This window comes from Eretmochelys imbricata, chromosome 25 (assembly GCF_965152235.1).
Source record: "Eretmochelys imbricata isolate rEreImb1 chromosome 25, rEreImb1.hap1, whole genome shotgun sequence".
Taxonomy (NCBI): Eukaryota; Metazoa; Chordata; order Testudines; family Cheloniidae; genus Eretmochelys; species Eretmochelys imbricata.
In genome coordinates, this window is record NC_135596.1 from 3068269 (window position 1) to 3076050 (window position 7782).

Genomic DNA, 7782 nt, shown 5'->3' on the forward strand with positions numbered 1-7782 from the left:
ATTCTGCAGATCATTTATGAAGATATTGAACAAAACCGGCCCCAGGACCGATCCCTGGGGCACTCCACTTTTGATACCGGCTGCCAACTAGACATGGAGCCATTGATCAGTACCCGTTGAGCCCAACAATCTAGCCAACTTTCTATCCACCTTATAATCCATTCATCCAGCCCATACTTCTTTAATTTGCTGGCAAGAATACCGTGGGAGACCGTTTCAAAAGCTTTGCTAAAGTCAAGGAACACGTCCACTGCTTTGCCTTCATCCACAGAGCCAGTTATCTCATCATAGAAGGCAATTAGATTAGTCAGGCATGACTTGCCCTTGGTGAATCCATGCTGACTGTTCCTGATCACTTTCCTCTCCTCTAAGGGCTTCAGAATTGATTCCTTGAGGACCTGCTCTGTGATTTTTCCAGGGACTGAGGTGAGGCTGACTGGCCTGTAGTTCCCAGGATCTTCCTTCTTCCCTTTTTTAAAGATGGGCACTACATTAGCCTCTTTACAGTCATCTGGGACCTCCCCCGATCGCCATGAATTTTCAAAGATAATGCCCAATGGCTCTACAATCACATCTGCCAACTCCTTTAGCACTCTTGGATGCAATGCATCCAGCCCCATGGACTTGTGCTCGTCCAGCTTTTCTAAATAGTCCCGAACCACTTCTTTCTCCACAGAGGGCTGGTCACCTCCTCCCCATGCTGTGCTGCCCAGTGCAGTAGTCTGGGAGCTGACCTTGTTCGTGAAGACAGAGGAAAAAAAAGCATTGAGTACATTAGCTTTTTCCACATCCTCTGTCACGAGGTTGCCTCCCTCGTTCGGTAAGGGGCCCACACTTTCCTTGGCTTTCTTCTTGTTGCTAACATACCTGAAGAAACCCTTCTTGTTACTCTTAACATCTCTTGCTAGCTGCAACTCCAGGTATGATTTGGCCTTCCTGATTTCACTCCTGCAAGCCCGAGCAATATTTTTATACTCATCCCTGATCATTTGTCCAATCTTCCACTTCTTGTAAGCTTCTTTTTTGTGTTTAAGATCAGCAAGGATTTCACTGTTAAGCCAAGCTGGTCGCCTGCCATATTTACTATTCTTTCTACACATCGGGATGGTTTGTCCCTGTAACCTCAATAAGGATTCTTTAAAATACAGCCAGCTCTCCTGGACTCCTTTCCCCCTCATGTTATTCTCCCAGGGGATCTTGCCCATCAGTTCCCGGAGGGAGTCAAAGTCTGCTTTTCTGAAGTCCAGGGTCTGTATTTTGCTGCTCTCCTTTCTTCCTTGTGTTAGGATCCTGAACTCGACCATTTCATGGTCACTGCCTCCCAGGTTCCCATCCACTTTTGCTTCCCCTACTAATTCTTCCCGGTTTGTGAGCAGCAGGTTAAGAAGAGCTCTGCCCCTAGTTGGTTCCTCCAGCACTTGCACCAGGAAATTGTCCCCTACACTTTCCAAACACTTCCTAGATTGTCTGTGCACTGCTCTATTGCTCTCCCAGCAGATATCAGGGTGATTGAAGTCTCCCATGAGAACCAGGGCCTGCGATCTAGTAACTTCTGCGAGTTGCCGGAAGAAAGCCTCATCCTCCTCAGAGATTACTGATAAGAATGCTAGATAAGAGCTAAGGATTATTAATTATTACACACTCTTATTCTCCCCCATGCATTCTGGTCCATAGACCAGAGGAACAGAGGAACATTTGCAGGGGATGTGTAGTGGGACCCAGGCCAGCCCCCACAGGGGTTATCATAGAATCATACAATCATAGAATATCAGGGTTGGAAGGGACCCCTGAAGGTCATCTAGTCCAACCCCCTGCTCGAAGCAGGACCAATTCCCAGTTAAATCATCCCAGCCAGGGCTTTGTCAAGCCTGACCTTAAAAACTTCCAAGGAAGGAGATTCCACCACCTCCCTAGGCAACGCATTCCAGTGTTTCACCACCCTCTTAGTGAAAAAGTTTTTCCTAATATCCAATCTAAACCTCCCCCACTGCAACTTGAAGCCATTACTCCTCGTTCTGTCATCTGCTACCATTGAGAACAGTCTAGAGCCATCCTCTTTGGAACCCCCTTTCAGGTAGTTGAAAGCAGCTATCAAATCCCCCCTCATTCTTCTCTTCTGCAGGCTAAACAATCCCAGCTCCCTCAGCCTCTCCTCATAAGTCATGTGTTCTAGACCCCTAATCATTTTTGTTGCCCTTCGCTGGACTCTCTCCAATTTTTCCACCTCCTTCTTGTAGTGTGGGGCCCAAAACTGAACACAGTACTCCAGATGAGGCCTCACCAATGTCGAATAGAGGGGGACGATCACGTCCCTCGATCTGCTCGCTATGCCCCTACGTATACATCCCAAAATGCCATTGGCCTTCTTGGCAACAAGGGCACACTGCTGACTCATATCCAGCTTCTCGTCCACTGTCACCCCTAGGTCCTTTTCCGCAGAACTGCTGCCTAGCCATTCGGTCCCTAGTCTGTAGCGGTGCATTGGATTCTTCCGTCCTAAGTGCAGGACCCTGCACTTATCCTTATTGAACCTCATCAGATTTCTTTTGGCCCAATCTTCCAATTTGTCTAGGTCCTTCTGTATCCTATCCCTCCCCTCCAGCGTATCTACCACTCCTCCCAGTTTAGTATCGTCCGCAAATTTGCTGAGAGTGCAATCCACACCATCCTCCAGATCATTTATGAAGATATTGAACAAAACCGGCCCCAGGACCGACCCCTGGGGCACTCCACTTGACACCGGCTGCCAACTAGACATGGAGCCATTGATCACTACCCGTTGAGCCCGACAATCTAGCCAGCTTTCTACCCACCCTATAGTGCATTCATCCAGCCCATACTTCCTTAACTTGCTGACAAGAATACTGTGGGAGACCGTGTCAAAAGCTTTGCTAAAGTCAAGAAACAATACATCCACTGCTTTCCCTTCATCCACAGAACCAGTAATCTCATGATAAAAGGCGATTAGATTAGTCAGGCATGACCTTCCCTTGGTGAATCCATGCTGGCTGTTCCTGATCACTTTCCTCTCATGCAAGTACTTCAAGATTGATTCTTTGAGGACCTGCTCCATGATTTTTCCAGGGACTGAGGTGAGGCTGACTGGCCTGTAGTTCCCAGGATCCTCCTTCTTCCCTTTTTTAAAGATTGGCACTACATTAGCCTTTTTCCAGTCATCCGGGACTTCCCCGGTTCGCCACGAGTTTTCAAAGATAATGGCCAATGGCTCTGCAATCACAGCCGCCAATTCCTTCAGCACTCTCGGATGCAACTCGTCCGGCCCCATGGACTTGTGCATGTCCAGCTTTTCTAAATAGTCCCTAACCACCTCTATCTCCACAGAGGGCTGGCCATCTCTTCCCCATTTTGTGATGCCCAGCGTAGCAGTCTGGGAGCTGTCCTTGTTAGTGAAAACAGAGGCAAAAAAAGCATTGAGTACATTAGCTTTTTCCACATCCTCTGTCACTAGGTTGCCTCCCTCATTCAGTAAGGGTCCCACACTTTCCTTGGCTTTCTTCTTGTTGCCAACATACCTGAAGAAACCCTTCTTGTTACTCTTGACATCTCTCGCTAGCTGCAGCTCCAGGTGCGATTTGGCCCTCCTGATTTCATTCCTACATGCCCGAGCAATATTTTTATACTCTTCCCTGGTCATATGTCCAACCTTCCAGTTCTTGTAAGCTTCTTTTTTATGTTTAAGATCCGCTAGGATTTCACCGTTAAGCCAAGCCGGACGCCTGCCATATTTACTATTCTTTCGACTCATCGGGATGGTTTGTCCCTGTAACCTCAACAGGGATTCCTTGAAATACAGCCAGCTCTCCTGGACTCCTTTCCCCTTCAAGTTAGTCCCCCAGGGGATCCTGGCCATCCGTTCCCTGAGGGAGTCGAAGTCTGCTTTCCTGAAGTCCAGGGTCTGTATCCTGCTGCTTACCTTTCTTCCCTTGGTTGGCAACAGAGTGCCATGCTTCCAGCCCCACTCTGCCCCCAGATCAGTTCCACCCCAACCCCATTCAGCTCCCAGTCCTGCTCTGCCTCCAGGCCCAGCTCCAGCTCCAGGCCAGATCTGCCCTCATTCCCTCTCCGCCCCCAGACCAGCTCCTCCCCGTCCCCAGTTCCACCCCCAGCTCCACCTTCGGCTCATGCTCTGCTGCTGAGGAAGCCTTGGCTGTGCAGTGATGGAGGAGGGCACAGACAGATTCCATTAATGGAAAGTGGAGGGCGCGAGTGGAAAAGTTTGCACACCACTGCCATAGACAGAGCTTCCAGCAGTGTGGAATTCTGGGAGTTGCAAATCCCAGAGTCTTGCTAACTGGGAAATCCTGCCATCCATCCATCACTACAGGGTAAATAATAAACTGGCCTAGCAAAGTGTTTAGTGTGTTGCTAACAGAGTCCTCAGATGTTAACAAGAAGGGGACTCAGTTTTCCAATTCATTAAAAACCAAAATCAAACTTTTTCATCTTGTATTTTTACCTCTTCAGTGTTTGCCTTTTGAAAATGTGGGTTTGCTCTCCAGCCAGGGAGCTCTGCTAGTGTGAAATACGGACATCACAGCCCACATGGAAATGAGAAGTAGCAACCTCAATGCAAACAGAATAGCAACCAATAACAGAACTGTAGCGATGCAAGTAAAGAGAGTGGGCAAGAGACGCGTACACACAACCAGATGCTCAGGGGAAGCACTTTCTTTTCAGCATAAAAGCACATTTGTAATTAATGATGGAGATTCTGTCACTTTAAATAAGCAGCCTGCAGCTGAACCATTATGCCTGCTATGCTCTTCCCCCGGGAAATGACATTTACGATGCTGTGGGATTTGGGACATTAGTGCAAACGACTCTTTCTGTAACCTCGGTTTCACGATTCATTTTTTGTGCTGGGAATAACAACAAAAGCGCGGGCCATGTGGAAGGGAGCTAAAGGGAGTGACGCCCATGAGGCTTGGGGAGGACTGCCAGAAGCGCTGCACAGCTGCAGCCTGATATTTAAAGAGCCCTGATTGCCAGCCAACGCCCTACTGAGCTGAGTGGGGGAGTCCGCCCTTGTCTTCGAAGCTAACAGGCCCCTCCCTCCCACCTCATCCACAGCCCCAGTGAACAGCTTTGAACAGAGAATCTAAGGGGCCTTGAAGAGGACAAATACCTTCTGTTCCCACCCTCTAGCTCAGCGACTCCATGTTATCACCTGTGTTGCTGCCCCACTGCCCGACGGATTTGGTGGCACTGGGGCCTCTGCACATTTCCTGTGTGGGGTTCCAGGTCTGGGGTGTGCACAGCAGCACCTCTATCAAACCCCTCTCCTATTTGGGTGCAATCGCCTTGCACAGCCAACTGGGCTGTGCGGTGGTTCTGTGTGCTCAGGAGCTTCCGTGGTCCATGCCTCAATGGGAAGGGAGGAGCAGCACTTGGCCCAGAGGTACGGTAACTCCCGCAGACAGAATCTTGCATCGGAACGAGATCCCTGCAGTGAGAAGAGCTAGGGAGGGGATTTGCAAAGCTGCTGAAGGGATTTGGATTCTCAGACTCCATTAGAAAATACTGGCCAAATCCCTTGGGCAGTTTGAAAATCCCACCCAAGAATCTTTATTTTTTCTTAAAAGAAGAAGGTCCTCAGACTCTGCAGAAAGCGACAGGGGCACTGATGAATCGGCCTGGCTGGTGCCACCATGAATTGGCTCCTCCTTGCCCTCTACAGCACCAATGTATATTCACTTCCCCCGTGCCACTCATCAGAGCACAACCACCTGGGATCCAGTCCCCCGCACCAGTGTGGATCCTGCCCTGGCCTTTGTTCGTGGGGTTCAGTATTTGTTCTCCTATTGCACATCGGGATGTTTCTCTCCCAAGCTGGCAGACTATTTTTAGGCCTTTGGAGCAGATAAATCTGTTCCCTTCCTGTGGTGTGTGTCCAGAAAATGAACCCCCTCCAGACATGGCAACAGGGCCAGATTAACCTTTTTGTGGGCCCGGCCCCAAACAGATTTGTGGGCCCCCATGGAGGCAATGGAGCATGACGTAGGGAGGTCAGTCCGCAGAGCAAGAGGCCGGCCAGGGGCAAAAGGGCCTGGCATGGCTGGGGCAGCCCAGCTCCGCCCAGCCCAGTGTGAGGGCACTATTTACAAACTGGCAGCCGCCAGATGCGCAGTGGCCTGCCCGGCTCTCTGCTGCCAGCGTGCCCCTTCCCCTTGGAGGCGAGCCCAGGCCGTGCCACACAACCCCCCCACCCAACATCCCTCCGACTGCCTATGGCCAGAGCCCCCTCAGACTCAGTATGCCCAGCACCCCCTTCAAATCCTCCCCACAAATGCACAACACTCTGTACAACACCACCCGTGCCCGGTGCCCCCTCCCAACAACCCCACCACAACTGCTCAGCACCCCAAACAGAACCCTCATTCCCTAGTAGGGTGACCAGGTATCCGGCTTTCAACTGGAACACCAGGTCGAAAAGGGATCCTAGTGGCTCTGTCAGCATCGCTGACTGGGCCGTTGACTGTCCGGTTGGCGGCGCCATGCAGCAGGGCTGGCAGGCTCCCCGCTAGCCTCCACACCACGCAGCTCCTGGGTAGCAGCTGGCATGTCCCTCCTCCGGCTCCTATGTGTAGGGGTAGCCAGGGGGCACCGCACGCTGCCCTCACCCCAAGCCCCGCCTCCCACAGCTCCCATTGGCTGTGATACTTACCTGGCGGGGAGGTACCATGATCACAAAGGTAGTTTTCCCAGGGTGAGGCTCATCCTTTGCAGTGCGGGTGTGCTGATCCCTGCCATTTCCCCAAATGCAGGAAAATTGACTACATAGTTTGTGGTAGCTGGGGGACTGCGTTTGCACTCTCCCCTGGCTAAATGGGGGAGGGATAGCTCAGTGGTTTGAGCACTGGCCTGCTAAACCCAGGGTTGTGAGTTCAATCCTTGAGGGGGCCATTTAGGGATCTGGGGCAAAAATTGGGGATTGGTCCTCCTTTGAGCAGGGGGTTGGACTAGATGACCTCCTGAGGTCCCTTCCAACCCAGATATTCTATGATTCCTGGCCAATGGGAGCTGCGGGGGGTGGTGTCTGCAGACGGGGCAGCGTGCAGAGCCACCTGGCCTTCCCACCGCATAGGAGCTGGAGGGGGGACATGCTGCTGCTTCCAGGAGATGCTTGAGGTAAGTGCCATTGGGAGCCTGCACCCCCGAGCCCCCCTGCCCCAGCCCAGATTCCCCTCCAAAGCCCTCAGTCCTAGCCCGGCGCACCCTCCTGCACCCCCAACCCCTCATCCCCAGCCCCATCCCAGAGCCGCACCCCCAGCCAGAGCCCTCACATCCTACCGCACCCCAGCCCCCTGAGCCAGCCTGGTGAAAATGAGCGAGTGATTGAGAGTGGGGAGAGTGAGCGACAGAGGGAGAGGGGATGGAGTGAGTTGGGGGTGGGGGCCTCAGAGAAGGGGTGGGGCAGGGGTTGGGGCAAGGGTGTTCAGTTTTGTGCAAGTAGAAAGTTGGCAACGCTACTCCTTAGTGCCCCAACACACACAGATCTTCCCCGCCCCCTCACAACCCAGCACCCCCGGATTCCCCACAGACCCACTCCCCCACGCCCTGCCTCCTGGCTGCACTCACTGGCCCTGCTGAGAGGTGACTGTCTGCTGGGCTGAGCCGGCAGCGCAGCCAGGGCCGGTCCCAGGGCCGGGAATCGCTCTGGCCCCTCGGGAGTGGCGCAATCAGCCAGGCCAGGGCCTGTCCCAGCTTGGCCCCCTCAGGACCCACTTGCCTGGAGGGGCCCAGCCAAGCCCCCCCCCAGAC

General features: G+C 52.5%; 1 non-coding gene across 1 annotated transcript; it reads left to right on the forward strand.

The window, feature by feature from the left end:
• Positions 1-6677: 6677 nt before the first annotated feature.
• Positions 6678-6841, forward strand: LOC144257532 (U1 spliceosomal RNA). The gene has a single exon (XR_013344555.1). It is a non-coding gene; the product is annotated as a U1 spliceosomal RNA (small nuclear RNA).
• Positions 6842-7782: the final 941 nt, after the last annotated feature.